The sequence below is a fragment of the Drosophila willistoni genome, unplaced genomic scaffold, assembly GCF_018902025.1.
Source record: "Drosophila willistoni isolate 14030-0811.24 unplaced genomic scaffold, UCI_dwil_1.1 Seg169, whole genome shotgun sequence".
Taxonomy (NCBI): domain Eukaryota; kingdom Metazoa; phylum Arthropoda; class Insecta; order Diptera; family Drosophilidae; genus Drosophila; species Drosophila willistoni.
Window position 1 is genome coordinate 5,865,041 of NW_025814128.1, and position 14,024 is coordinate 5,879,064.

The following is a 14,024-nucleotide window of genomic DNA, read 5'->3' on the forward strand; positions in this document are numbered from 1 at the left end:
AAAGATGAAATTTCTCTAGAATATGAAAATTTGAACTTTTCTATTGATATATTGGAGACATTCAGTTTAGCCCGAATGTGGGCCATGACATCATCCGATGTAGCATCAGGGAGAAGTCTCGCAACCAATGGTTGCAGGTATTGCATCAGCTACCGCATTAATTGTAGCATCAGTTGCAACAAGTGGCACTCCGGCACTACTATCACTAGAATTCCTATCGGCAAAATCCATGGGTGTAGATTCTTGCCCAGACAAAACGGACACTACAGACATCGTCTGCGGAATTGGAGTTTGCATTGGTTGAGTCGGAACCGATATAGATGTGGAGACCGGCAAACACAAGGACAAATCAGAAGTCTGTTCTCCTACCTTCTTACGCTTTCGAGAGTCAGTCAGTAGCGTTAAACTACTAAACTGAGACTCGACAGCTTTAAACTCTTGCGAGAGTTTAAGAAAACTGGCGGACAGACTCATCAGGTTATCCTTTGTTTGCCGCATGAAAAGTTCCATTTCATCTTCCACGATACGGCATGACTCACATCCCCATTTGAGACCCATTTTTTGATCTAAAAGATCCTTCACCCTGCATGTAAAGCCGGCGCACTTAACATGTACTGTAGTTTTACACAACCAACAGTAAATAAAACTATTCAGGGGTGGGGCGGGCTGCAAACAATTTTTAACCGAACAGACAGGCATTATGAGTTAATTAGATGAATTAGTAACCAAACAAATAAAAATGAGATATGTATTGGTATTAAAATATATAACTCACTCTGAGGTCCAGAAATAATAAGAAAGAGAGATATTGAGGGTGCACAAGGGTTAAAAGATAAAGAGAGCACTATAGAGTCTAAATTACAGACACACAACAGACCGCAGTATGAGCGCAAATAACGGCGACGAGTGAAACGAAAACGAGAAAAAAATATCAAAGAAGCTAACTTCGGCTATGCCGAAGTTTATATACCCTTGCAGTATACTTGGCAATAATATTTTTCCTTTTTGAAATTTCTTTCCCTGCAACTCAATTCATCAATACACAAACAAAATATTATTTCTCTTTTTACCACAAGTTTTTCTTCTTCCATCATTTTCTAAGCAAAGCACGGCACGCATACACATACAGTTCATGTAGCGTTGCGTCTGTGTGTGTATGCGTGTGCTCTGTTGATTTGATGATGGCAGTAGTAGGCAGCAAGCAGCGCTGCCGGCAGCGTTTGAACCGATTTATATTGACTGTAACTTGTGTTCTATTTATCGGATCAGATTCAAATTTTGGGATCTGAGATTTTATATCTATTACTATCATATTGGTAAATTTCATGGGGATACTCCAATTTTTGCAAAAATGTTTCTTCTAGAGCTATATGATATAGTGGTCCGATCCCAAAGATTTTCATACTTTATCTCACCCGGGTAAAAAAAAGCTCCCAAAAAAAATTTCATCCCGATAGCTCTTAAGATGGCTGAGTAAAACGCGTACGCACCGACGGACAGACGGACAGACGGTCAGACGGTCAGACGGACAGACGGACATGGCTATATCGACTTAGCTTCTCATGCTGATCAAGAATATATATACTTTATGGGGTCGGAAACGTCTCCTTCTGTGCGTTACAAACATCTGACCAATTTTATAATACCCTCTGCAAGGGTATAAAAAAGTTAAAGAGCTCGAGCGCGGGAGCTAGAAATCACAAAAACAAAAACACTGCAACAAGAACTCACAGAAATTGCAAGACAACAACAAATGAGCGTTGCTTGTGATTTACAAGAAAGAAAAAAAGGTGGGAAGGGGAGAGAAAGAAAAGAAAAAAACCAACAAAGGTTTTAACAGAATTAAGGTTGTTAAAAATTATTAACACAAACACACAAAAACGCAAACGAGTGATATGGTGTAAGTTATATTTAATATTATAATTATAATTTTCGATCGCCATGCCGATAAAACAAAAAAAAAATTATAAAATCAGTTAAAACGCGGGAGCTTAAAAAAAACACGTCCGTCTTCCTCGAGAACGTTGATGATCGATAGAGGAATAAAATTTCTAGTAGGTCTACGGGGTACAGATAGGTTTAACTGGTTCAAAAGCTCAGTATTAAAAGTTTATGAATAAAGATAGCAATACTCTACGATTAATTAAAGAAGGAAGATTGCTTAAACAAAGCCTACTGGAGTATGATGGCAAATTGACATTGCGATCCCAATTTAGACCGCGAAGAGCAAATACAAAAATTGCTTTTGAACAGATTCAATTTTACTTTGGTGCGTCTCATATTGAGGTGACCATATGCAAGATCCGTACTCTAAGATAGGACGGATTAAAGATCTATACAGAATTTTGACCATCGTTTCACAAACCCAAGAACATACATAGCGAAAACAAAAGAATAGAGAGCACCAACACCACACAAACAAAAACAAAATGTGAACTGTAAATTGAGAGCGCGGGTGGGAGCAAAAAATAAAACGAAATCAAAAACTAAGCAACGCAACAACAAAATTATATTTGCGTTTGTTAAAGTTTTGATATTAATATATATAAATGTTAGTAAATTAAACCCAAGCTTCGCGATGAGTATAGCGAATTATTAAAAATTGGTAAGGCAATGAATTTAAATTGAATATTATAAATTAGCTTCACGAAAGAATGAAAGACAGTAATTAGGCGAGAGCGCAAAAAAAAGACGACCGACTTCGATGAGTGACAATATGTATACAGACGTACATACGGTTTGCAAAATTTTAAATAATTGTTTCCCTTGGTGCATGGTATGGCGAAGTCGACAAGACGATTTACTTTATTATTTTATATTCCAAATAGTGAAGTAATGTTTTATGGTGTATGATGAATTGGGAAAAAAATATTGTAAAAATCCTTTCTCGTCCCATGGTAAATTTCCAATATCTCTTCGGCTAGGTTCGGCACAAGAAAATTTTTTTGTGCCCTGGTGAAATTAGAACACCTTTGTTTAATTAATGGTTTGAAAGTACGTATTTATTTATAATATTTTGGGCTCGGCGGGGTATGACTAATTTCTCTGGAGAAGTCCCGAACTTGGACAACGCTGATTGTGGTTTGGGTCCCTTGCTGCTTGCTCCAGTCCTTCTCTTGTTCCTTATGTCTCCGCTGGTTACTATTTCAAACTCGCAGACACGTTGATTGGCCCTAGGATAGATCCTATAACCTTTCTTTCACGTTCCTGGCGTAGCCTGATCTTCTAGGGATGTTGTTTCCACCTCAGTGCCTTTAGCCGTGTTTTTAGGATGGTCTTTGCGTGCTCGTGGCCTCCAGGATAAATCCTGTGGCTGTGCAGCAGGACCGTAATTTTGGTAGATCACGATTTGTTGACTTGATGATTTCCTTGATGGGTGTTGCCTTTATATCGGCAGCTCCCACGGCCTCAGGAATTGATTGGTGTTGTACCGCTATACAGCTGGTACTTTTCCATCGGCCCTCTGTTTTGACCCACGCATTTACTTGTTGCTATGCGTGGTGAAAGTCCTGCAAATCCTTGGCGCGGATATGTCCACTTTCTTTGCGTCTGCGCGCCCATCCGTTTCTTGTCCCTTTCTCTCTCTCTTGCCCACATAGCGTCTCGGTCGCTCTGCCGGCATCTGTCCCTTTCTCTCCTTTGCGGCGCCTTCCCATTGGCTGCCCAGCTCCTCTCATTGATTTCCTTATGCCTTATCTTCTCTGCCGGCGCTACCGTTGCCCGTCGCTTCCCCTGATCCATCAGTCATACCAGCTTTGCTCTTTTCTCCCATATAGTAACCTACATATTCAAATACGTCTGTACTATAATTAACTTAGTCTATATTTTATATTAATTAGTACGATTATTTTACATGCTAGTATCTAGTTTAATCATATCGCGCATAATCCACCAGATATGGGCTTTTATATTGAGAACAAGTCGAATGAACATTGGTTCATTTCCCCTTCTTCGACTTGTATATTCCCCTCACATACCCACAAGCCGCACTCGCTTGCGTTTGTCTTGGACACGATGCACCCCGCACCCGCCTCCTGGGCTTGCTTGGCCCTCACTTTTGCTCTCTTTGAGCTTCGGTTTCGCCCGATCTCAACACGCTTGGCTCTGATGAGCAGCGCAGTCGGAGAGCACCTGCACTAGCCACCGGTACTCTCTCTCGTACACGCATAGTGTACGTGTGTCCGCTCTCCCTTATCTCGCTCCATTGGCCCCACGCATGCTAGACAAGAGCATGCATTTCTCTTATTACCTTTCCCACTCTGCTCTTTGGGTCTCGTTATGAGCCCAATGCCCTCACGATTCGTCTCACTCGCGCTTTAGTTTTTTGGGTGTAGCCGATTTCTTGTGTTACGCCTCACACGCATCTTCCCGCTTGGACGAAATTCGTCAGCGGTTGTTTATGGTTCGATCAGCCATACTTGAGTTTGATCGTATATCGTATGCTTCGATTGAGTTCGACCGGTCCCAATGGTGCATGCGCGTATATCGTACGCTTTGATCGCGACTCCGATGGTTTGTGTGTCGACTGTATATTATATCTATACCATTGCAGCGTTTGGGTTGTGTTGCTGCTTGCTTGTTGTGTGGGACATTATTATTATCTATAATGTTCCTCACACTACCCCCCTTTTTTGGGAGGGATTTGCCCTCCGCTGTCCATTGTACCTAGTGTTTGTTTTATATATATGTACATTTTCCTTTTTTATGCCCTTGCAAAAAGGGTATATTAATTTTGGTCAGAAGTGTGCAACGCATAGAAGGAAGCATCTCTGTCTGGATCAACCCAAACTCCTCCCAGACCAATAACTTTTTATATTCAGTTCATGTAGCCATGTCCGTCCGACCGTCCGTCCGTCTGTCCGTCCGTCTGGATCAACGCAAACTCCTCCTAGACCGTAAAAGCTACAGAGTTGAAATTCTGCATATAGGCTTGTATATACTGCAGGGGTTGTATATCTCGGATTCAACCGCATCGCACCACTGTATCATATAGCTCCCATACAAACCGCAAAGTCACGAACAGTGACTTTTCTCAATAACTTCGTTATTTTTAAAGCGATTGTCGTGAAATTTAATATTAGAGAGTTAAACGTCTGTGCCAAATTTGATCAAGATCGGGTGACTATATCATATAGCTCACATAGGAACGATCGGTCGAAAACAGTGACTTTTGTCAATAACTTCGTTACTTTTAACGCGATTGCTTTCAAATTATATATTTGTCAGTTTACTATATCTGTTAATGACTGAGCCGAATTTGATAAAGATCGGGTAATTATATCATATAGCTCCCATAGGAACAATCGGTGGAAAACAGTGACTTTGATTAATAACTTCGTGCTTTTCAATGCTAAGATTGTAGGCCGTTCTTTCGCCTTTTTCGATAAAACGTTTTTCCACTTTGATGGCTATAGGTAAGGAAAGAGTTACCAAAAAATTAGCAAGGGTATACAAACTTTGACTCGGTCGAAATTAGCCACGACCATCTGGTTTTATATTAGAAAGTATTATTTATGTTTTCGTGGTTTGTGGCAATTAAGAAATTCTTTTTAATTAGATTCCCCAATATTTGTCCCAATATGTTCATTTAACCAGAGGGCCGGAGCCGTTTTATCTAAAAAGTCGAATGTTTGCCAAAGAACTGTTTACAATCTGAGCATAGGAAATAACGAAGAAAGTGAAAAAGTCACTGTTTTCCACCGATCGTTTCTATTGGAGCTATGGGTCACTGTCCGATTCGGCTGAATCCGATATATACAACCTATGCACTATATACAAGCCTACATGCAAAATTTCAATTCTGTAGCTCTAACGGTCTAGGAGAAGTTTGCGTTGATCCAGACGGACGGACAGACGGGTGGACGGACGGACATGGCTATATGAACTCGTCTCATCATGTTGATCAAGAATATTTATACTTTATATGCTCGGAAATGCTTCATTCTATCCGTTGCACACTTCTGACTAAAATTAATATACCCTTTTTGCAAGGGTATAAAAACCAACTAAGCAAATTTTGTTAGTCCTCATTTCACCACCTTAATTTGTATACCCTTTTATTATAAAATAGGTCAGATGTTTGTAACGCACAGAAAGAGGCGTTTACGACGCCATAAATTGTATATATTTTTGATCAGCATGAGAAGCTGAGTCGGTATAGCCATGTACGTCTGTCCGTCCGTCGTTGCGCACGCGTTTTACTCAGCGATTTTAAGAGCTATTGGGATAAAACTTGGGATTTGATACTTCAGGATTGAACCACTATATCATATAGCTCTAAAAGAAACATGGGTAAAGAAATTGTGGTATCTCCATGAAATTTACCAATATGATAGTATTGGATATAAAACCTCAGATCCTAAAATTTAAATCTGATCAGATAATTAGAACAAAAGTTACAGCTGGCAGTGCTGCTAACAGACTACTACGTCATTGCTCGAATCATTCGCTACATAAACTGTGTGCCAATCGCGGCATGCATGTAAAAGGGGATAGGAAAGAGGAAGAACAAGAAGTGGAAATTACGTTTGATGAATTGAGTTACAGAGAAAAAACTTAGAACATGTAAAAATATTATGGCCAAGGACTGTGAGGGTATACAAACTTCGGCACAGCCGAAGTTAGCTTCTTTGATATTTTTTGATGAAAATTGTTGTTGTTCTTGCTTTAAAACGACCATCAAAATAAGGCACTTTGAATAATGTATTAATACTATTACCAAACGCAAAATGAACTATTTAGATATTTACTATTTACATATATATATATATTAACTAGCAACTAATCCAAATGCAGTTACTTATCTATGTATGTATATATATTATACGTATGTATTTAGATGTAAGTACTACGATGCAGATATCTCAATGTTATGGTCTCAACCAGTCATACTTCTCAAAGTATGACTTTCATTATACCCTTGCATAATGTAAAATCAATTTGGTTTATTCCCTTGCAAAAAGGGTATGCTAATTTTGGTCAGAAGTGTGCAACAAATAGAAGGAAGCATCTCCGACCATATAAAGTGTATATATTCTTGATTAACACGACGACACGAGATGTCCGTCCGTCCGTATGTCCGTCTGTCCGTCTGGATCAGCGCAAACTCCTCCTAGACCGTAAGAGATACAGAGCTGAAATTTGTATATAGTGCACAGGTAGTATATAACTTGCAAGGGTATACAAACTTTGACGCGGTCGAAGTAAGCCCCGGCCCTCTGGTAGTGAGTTTAGTACACCTATAAACGACAGTGCCAAATTTGATCATGATCGGGTGACTATAGCATATAGCTCTTTAGGAACGATCGGTCGAAAACAGTGACTTTGATCAATTACTTCGTTATTCCTATGCTAAGATTGAAGGCCGTTCTTTCGCCTTTTTAGATAAAACGTTTTTCCACTTTGATGACTTTGATTGGCTATAGGTTAGGAAAGAGTTACCAAAAAAGTTGGAAGGGTATACAAACTTTGACTTGGTCGAAGTTAGCCCCGGCCCTCTGGTTTTTATTTGCAATCTATCCTAAATGGACAATAAGCAAAAAGTTTTTAAACGTAATCATGAAATGGGGGTGGAGTCACCGGTCCGTCTCTGGTCTAAATGGCAGGTCAAGTGGGTGACTTCTTTTCAGACGTCTAATCTGCATACTGTTGTCCAGCAGTTTGAGGTCCACTGCACTAAGATGGGAAAGTGGTCAGTCTCTAAGTAAACTATTTTTTAAGCTCTCTGTATTTTAGATTTTATATTCGTTGAAAAATGACACGTTGAAAGTTATGGTTTGGATTAAAAACATTGAACAATAATTTAAATTACTTTTCTACTTACACCAACCTTTGAATGCGTTTCGCACCCAGAGCCAAAATCATAGTTGCTGTTGTAAATGGAGGGTATTTTTGTCGTCGTTGCCGCCTGCAAAGCGAATTTTACCTTGTTGTTGTATGCATACATTCGTTGAGTCCGTCAACCATGTTTCGTTTTTCAGTCAGTCATTTATTAAGCTTTAGACGTTTAATATCCAATCACGCGCGCCCGATAAAAAAGTTTTTCTGTGCATAGTTTTACCATTATATTAAATATGTATGTACATACATAAATCAAACTGCGGCTAGGCCGAAAAAGTCATACTATGAATCAATGATATACATACATACATATGTACATAAACATAAACATACGTACATGTATTTGGATTCATTGAAAAATTGTTCTTGTTTTTTTATAAAAAGCAATATATTCATATGTATATACATATGTATGTAGCTATGTACGCTTAAAATATTTCATAAAAATTCAGTGCGATTACTCGGGCCTAATTATTATCTATAATACTTGATGAAATTTGCATTACAGGTAAAAATAAACCAATTTAGTTAAAATACGTACACATATGTACATACATAAAAGTAAGATTGAGTTATGTATGTATATTCACGTTTTAATATGTACATATGTATATACCTACATATGTATGTATGTGTATACATATATCTACATACATATGTATGAACTTATGTACACATATGTACATGCGTATGTACCTACATATTCCTGATTCTACAACATAACTACGAAACTCCACAATATGAAAAAGAAATCTTTTTGTTTTATGTATGTACATACATGTATGTATGTATGTTTATAAATGTTTGCATATGTATATAGATATGTATGTATATACATATGTATGTATGTATATTTCTGTCTGAATATTATTTTAAGAATTAATAAGTGGGCGTTGATGAACTGAAAATAAAATAAACCATGGTATTTTTCAGTTAATATTTTTAGTTTTACATTAATATACATATTTATGTATGTATGTACATAATTACATACACAAGTTATGGTCAATATTACATATACATGTACATATACATAATTCTAATTTTATGCGATTTTACAATAATGTTAAAAGTTTAATGTTTATTTATATGTAGTTTTTTAAAGTTTACTTTGGCTGTGGAATCGGAGTACCTCAGTACGATTAGTACAACTAAGGGAAACTGTATACCATATAAGTACATATTTCCAATTTAATCTTAGCGTCTGCTTAGAGATAAATTGAACTAATGATTCTCGTTCATATATGTATGTACATATATGCTTATTTTTTTCATTGACGGTATTACAAAATAAGTCAGATGTTTGAAACGCAGATGAGACGTTTCCGACCCCATTATGTATACATACATATGTATATTCTTGATCAGCAGGAGAAGCTGAGCCGTCCGTACGTCCGTCCGTCCGTCCGTCCGTCCGTCCGTCCGTCCGATTTCACAGTTATTAATGCAATTCAATAACCTGGGTAAGATACCAAGACTCGAAACGAAAGAAAGGGTATTATTTTTACCAAATTTACTAATGAGATAGATTTGCCTGTAATACATTATATCCTGAAAATTCAATAATAACGGATAAATAAAACACAAGTTATAGTTCTAATGCATCGGCTATGCTTGAACGCTGCCGACAGCGCTGTAAGTAGCCTACTACATCATTGCTCAAACTCAACAGAAAAGGCACACATACTGCATGTGTATGCGTGGCCCTGATATATGTATACATACATTCATCCGATGTCGCTTTGAAATTTCAAACGTAAAGGCGACATTATCGATGGAATATTTGCGAATTGTCCCAAAGACAAATGAAAACTTCATTTAATTTATCTTTTTAGCATGTTTTAGTTTTCATTCAATAACATATTCACCTAAATTTCATTATTTATATTTACAGTTGCGAGCAAAAAAAATAGTATCGCTTTCATGCAAGAGAATGTTCTGATCTGTTTACCTCTAAGTACCGTTATCAGTAATGTCTTACACAAGTCCGTTACATTGTAATCTCATTTGATGACTTAACTTTTTTGGTACTTCATTTTTAAGCTTAATTGCCAAACTTAGAGCGAGCAAAATAATAGTAGTAAATTTTTCTTTGCAGGAAACTTAAACAATTGCTAGAAGGTTGTTTTTTTTTACTCTATGTCATGTGTTAAGTGTTCGCAACATAAGATTCATTAAAGTATTCCGATTTGCAGATTTAAATGGGCCGGGGTAAGCACATGACTTTTGAGAAGAGGATTCAGATCAGAAACATTATAGCTGGAGAGCTGCAGTTTCAAATGCATTAAAAGGTGAATAAATATCAGAAAAAATATCTCGTCCAAATTAGAAATAAGAATAGTGCGAGCCTAAAGGCTTCGTCCGTTTGCATTTGCAAGAGTTAACTGAAGAAGAACATAAAATAATGGATTGAATACTCCGAATTCCACCTAAAGTAGCAAAACCTTGTATCGAAAATACAGGAGCCCCGATAACATGCTATTATTTTTTTTCTCGCAGCTGTACATGTTTTTGGCACATGTCAAACAATTACTCAGCACATCCGCACATTCCGTAATATAATTTTGGACCGTAATAGAATAAGTTTTAGACTTACTCAAATTTTTTTAAACATCTAAAAATTTATTGCATTTAGCTAGCTTTCCATTACGAAAATCAATGGCAAATGCAAATAGCAACAAAAAGTGCAAAGCAAAAACAAAAACCAGAGGGCCTGGGCTAATGTTAACGTTTATATAGTCTTGCATTTTTATACCCTTGCAAAAAGGGTATATTAATTTTGGTCAAAAGTGTGCAACGCATAGAAGGAAGCATCTCCGACCATATAAAGTATATATATTCTTGATCAGCACGACGAGACGAGTTCAAATAGCCATGTCCGCCCGTCTGTCACGAACTTTAATATTAGAGAGTTTATTACGCCTGTAAACGACTGTGCCAAATTTGATCAAGATCGGGTGACTATATCATATAGCTCCTATAGGAACGATCGGTTGAATACAGTGACTTTTGTCAATAACTTCGTTACTTTTGAAGCAATGTCATGCTACTATATCATATAGCTTCCATAGGAACAATCGGTGGTGAACAGTGACTTTGATCAATATCTTCGTTATTTCCTAAGCCGTTCTTTCGCAAATATTAGACCTTTTACACAAAAAACTTGCAAGGGTATACAAACTTTGACGCGGTCAAAGTTAGCCCGGCCCTCTGGTTTTGATGTATTTCAGTATGTCCTTTATGTTATGGTTGTCTTTGGTTAAAAGTGATTCTTTGGCTGCGTTTTTTGCAGCGTTGTCTGCTTTCTCGTTTCCTGCGATTCCTGCATTCCCTGGTATCCAGAGTACTTTGAATTTTGGTAATGTTTTTTGTAAGGTGTTACGTATATATGAGCTGTAATATTCACTGTTGTTTATGATTCTTGTCGCGTCTATAGCGAATGAGGAATCCGAGCATATGCAATATTTTCCCCATTTTTGTTTTAAAAAATGTCTATTGCTTCTGCGATTGCGATTATTTCGGCAGAGAAGACAGATGTGTAGTGTGGCAAAAGATTTCCTCTTTTAAAATTGGAATACCAAATGAATATTTCTCAGCTATGGTAGACCCTAATTTTTGACCGAGGGCCTAGCTGTACACGAGTATGCGTCCAATAAGCGCTCCCGTCCATTGCCTGTCCACCTTCCTAATTCATCTTCTGCTTCAAAAAACAAATAATGTCTAGTCTTTGCATAAAATATCAAAATGTAAGAGGACTTCTTACCAAGCTCTCGAAACTGTTCTGTGATAGCCAAACCTTTTCGGCTGATATATTAGCTTGTTCTTGGCTCAACTCCTCTGTTTTGGATAACGAAATTCTTTCTAATAACTTTAATTCTTATAGGCTTGATCGTGTTGGTCGTCATGGCGGTGGAGTGCTCATTGCTGTCAACTCGAATCTGTGCTCAAGTGTTGTGCCGATTGATCTGCCCTTAGGTGTTGATTTTATTTGCATTGAAGTTACATGTTCTAACTTTAGCTTATATATTTCTTGTTCATATATTCCTCCAGCTTCTGATATCATGACCTATATGCACCATGCTGATGCTTTCCAACCTATTTTTAGTCGTCTTGAAGATCGTGATTCCCTTATAGTTTTAGGTAATCTTAACTTGCCTAATATTTCTACGCTTCTTGATGATAATCTATCTTTCTTAATTCCTTCATCTCAACATGTTTTTCTTGATAGCCTACTGGAAAGTCCGCTATGTCAGTTGAATTCTTTACTTAACTCTTCTAAAAGAATCTTCGATCTTGTCTTTGTCTCGGATCCCACTGTTAGTTCTGTATCTCAAACACAGCCCCTTGTGAAGCCTGAAGATCCTTATCACCCTACCATTGAAGTTATTATTTCTTACAACTCCGTTACTAATTAATTTAATAACATCTCAGTTTCTCATCGTAGATGTTTTCGTAAAACAAATTTCAATCTTCTTAACAACCTTATTTCCTCTTTTGATTGGTTATATTTATTTGGGTGCTGTGATATAGATTGTGCAGTAAATTTTTTCTACTCTGCTCTGCTCATTCTCTAATTGATAAATGCGTTCCTTTTGTGAATGTCTCTACCGTTTCCAGTGCGCCAGTCTGGTTCACACGTAGGCTGTGTAATATCCGTAACATTAAATCGAGATAGTTTACAAGGTTTAAAAAAACTGGTTCGCGACTCGACTATGCAAATTATTGTATAGCCAAATCTCAATTTTGTCTTTTAAATAGTCAATGCTCCAATAATTATATCGTTCGCTGTAAGGTTGAATTCTATAAGAACCCCAAAAGATTTTACAACTTTGTTAATTCCTAAAGACGCTCTAATTTACTACCTTCCACCTTCAGACTTAATGACCAGACTGCTAATAATGATTCAGATATTGCAGATCTGTTTGCTAATTTCATTCAGTCGACTTATTCTACTACTATTTCGGATCCCACACCCTATCCCTCTTCAATCCCACATTTAAATTGTATGTTTTTTCCTAGTATTACTGAAGACTGTATTATCTCTAGCTTGTCATCTATGACGTCTTCCTTCGTTCCCGGTCCTGATAATATACCTAGTTGCATCCCTAATAAAATTATTACGTCTTCCCTTCAACACCTATCCAGATCCACTATTTCTCCTTGTCAGCATGGCTTCATGAAAGGTCGTTCGTCGCTTACCAACCTTTTAGAATTGACCACCCTTGTACATCACGGCTTTCGTAAAAAGTGTCAAACTGATGTTGTTTATACTGACTTTAGTAAGGCTTTCGATGCGGTTGATCATTCTATGGTTCTTACGAAACTTAACATTATGGGCTTTTCCGAAACTGTAGGCTTGGTCAAAATCCTATATTTTTGGCAGAACCCAAAAGGTGTCTTTTCGTTCCTCAATATCTAAAACTGTTCGAGTTACCTCAGATGCCCGCCAATGCAGTCATCTGGGCCCACTGTTATTTACCCTGTTTATTAATGATTTGCCCTTGGCCTTGGCTCATTCACGCGTGCTCATGCGAGCGGATGACGTCAAGATTTGTTATTCCTATAATGATCCTTCTTTCCAACAGTACTTATAATCAGATCTCGATGCGTTCTGTGATTGGTGACACGTTAATAAATTACACCATCGTTTAAAGACTTAGGCGTTATGTTTGACCCAAAACTTTCATTTAATGTTCATATTTCTTCAATTGTCAATAGAGCATGCAGCCTTCTTGGCTTCATTAAACGTTGGGCCAAAGAATTTGATGATCCTTATGTAACAAAGGATTTATACACTTCGTTAGTTCGCCCTACTCTTGAATATTGCTCGCCAGTGTGGAACCCTCAATATGAGTTTCTCCATCATAGTATTGAATCGGTTCAGAAGCAATTCCTTAAGTTCGCGTTACTCTGTTTTAATTGGGACCCGAGTCTTCGCCTACCTTCTTATTCTGACAGACTTCTTCTTATTAATCCTTCTTCACTTTACAACCGTAGGCTTGTATTTGTAATTCTCTTTCTCCATAAACTAGTCAACGGTGAAGACATTTCTTCTAATTTACTAGATACGCTATATTTTTGTGTTCCCTCACGTCGGACCAGAAACTTTTTTCCTATTCACCTTAGTAAATGTCTAACTAACTACTCTCTTCACGAACCTTTTCGTGTTCTTTGCCAATCTTTTG

The 14,024-nt window shown here is 37.5% G+C and overlaps 1 protein-coding gene across 1 annotated transcript in view; it reads left to right on the top strand.

The window, feature by feature from the left end:
* Positions 1 to 8,240: 8,240 nt before the first annotated feature.
* Positions 8,241 to 14,024, top strand: part of LOC26529006 — a 201,198-nt gene continuing 195,414 nt past the window's right edge. Inside the window, exon 1 of the mRNA XM_047012535.1 lies at positions 8,241 to 8,347. The gene's annotated coding sequence lies outside the window, so the exon portion shown is untranslated. The remainder of the gene's footprint in view (positions 8,348 to 14,024) is intronic.